This window comes from Euphorbia lathyris, chromosome 2 (genome assembly GCF_963576675.1).
Source record: "Euphorbia lathyris chromosome 2, ddEupLath1.1, whole genome shotgun sequence".
In the NCBI taxonomy this organism is placed as follows: Eukaryota; Viridiplantae; Streptophyta; class Magnoliopsida; order Malpighiales; family Euphorbiaceae; genus Euphorbia; species Euphorbia lathyris.
The window spans coordinates 28,196,533-28,198,396 of NC_088911.1; positions in this window are offsets into that span (position 1 = coordinate 28,196,533).

Below are 1,864 nucleotides of genomic sequence, written 5' to 3' on the forward strand. Positions count from 1 at the left end.
AGATCAGTGATCGGATCCCGCAGTGGTGAGTCATCCATAAGGTCGATCACTGGGGATTTTTGAGCCTTCTTCTTAAGTCTCCTTAATCTCTTAGTCTTTGGAGGAGAGGGGTCAGCAGGAATGGACTCAATTGAGTCAGTGGGTGAAGTTGTCCCTTGATCATCTTGATCATTTGTTGTTGGCGCAGCTTCTTCTTCAACCTGCTCAGTGTTGGTTGGTTCATGTTGCTCAACATTTGCTGTCTCATGTTGCTCATCATCCACTATCTCCTCAGTGTTAAATTGACCGCCGAGATTATCAAGTTCTTCTTCTTCCTGTTCAACTGATGGTTGCTCAAGGTCAATGCCTAGACTTCGCACATAGTGAGAGTCTTCAGAGATTAAGACGTCAAGTGGAGGTACATTGATGGGACTTAACTCAGAAGAGATCTTCTTTTTCTTTCTCAGTGGTTGCTCAGGAGTGTCCTCTTTTTCTTCTTCCTTAGGCCCAACTTGCCTTTTGAGGTTTTCTGCTGACTTAGGTCTGACCTGACCTTGTTGAACTTGAGGCTTAGTTCCCTTGGACACAAACCGAAGCTTTTTCGAAGGAGCTTCAGCGTCCTTGGAAGAGCTTTGAACAACTTTCCTCTTTCTGTCCTGCTTGTCAGCTTGATCTTTCCTCGCTTTCTTTCCTTTTCTGGTTAGCATCCCCTCTATTTCCTGAACATCGGCCCCTTTTCCTTTCTTGGTTACAATTGGTTGATCATAGACCAAACCAAACAATGCAGCTGCAGTAATTTCTGTACCCCAGGTGTGGATTTCCTCCAGCAAATCACCTGGTGAACTTTGAGGATCCTAGTGATTAGGGAGCCTAATCTAAGAGTTCCAGTACTACATTGAAAGCCACCTATGAGGAAGACTGGCATGTTGAGCGGCTGGTAGGTCAGCATATGCCAAATGAAGCATTGCTCGAAGTTCGACGCTGAGGAAGTAGCGTTGATCTTGGGGAAGAGAAAGTTTGTCAGGATATAATGGGCCATCTTTTGATGCTGACCCATAGAAGTGCTAGATATCTCTCCTACATGACCGGCGGGCTTACAGAACTCAACGGTGTAGTTAGTTTTATCTTGGTCACCTAATTTTCTGAGTTGAGCTCCTTCATTTTTCAGCTTTAGCAGTGAGGCAAGGTAAGGAGGGTTGATGAAGATGTCTTTCCCTTGAACCTTGGTGACCATGTAGTCCCGGTTATCATCCGCGGCTCGTAAGTTAGTGTAGAACTCCTTTACTAACTCGAGTCAAGAACAGCTCGGTCCAGCCGTTGTTTGAGATCCACTCACAGAAGGGTTGCTCAGCTTCCATAAATCCCTTCGAGAACCAGTGGGAGTGGTCAACTTTATATCCCCTTACACTGCTGTAAACCAGGGAGTAGGTACGTTCCATCAGTTTCTTTCCCTTATCCTGCTTCTGTTTCCCTTTCGAAGAGGTAGGTTGGTCAGCTTGGGTTTTCTTGCTCGGTGTAGTGACCTTAGAGTGGTCACGCTGACTAGGTTCTTGAGACTTGGTGGGAGTCTCGCTATATCCTACTGAGCAGGAGATGGAGGGTTTTCATCGGAGCAGTTGTCATCGTAACCGGCACCGGAGACGTTCTGAGAATCGTTAGACATGATTCTTAGAGAGATTTGAGAAGTTTGGGAATTTTAGAAAATAGAGTATTTGAATACCAGAAATTTCTAAGCGTAAAGAGGTAAAAGTGGGAATTCGTCCACTATTTATAGAGATGTCGAGTTGATCTGAAGCATTGAGGTGGCCGTTTGACCTCGAGATACTCAATCGACAAAGATTCTGGCATTTATGACACATTCGGGGCATGTATTTTCTAATTATTG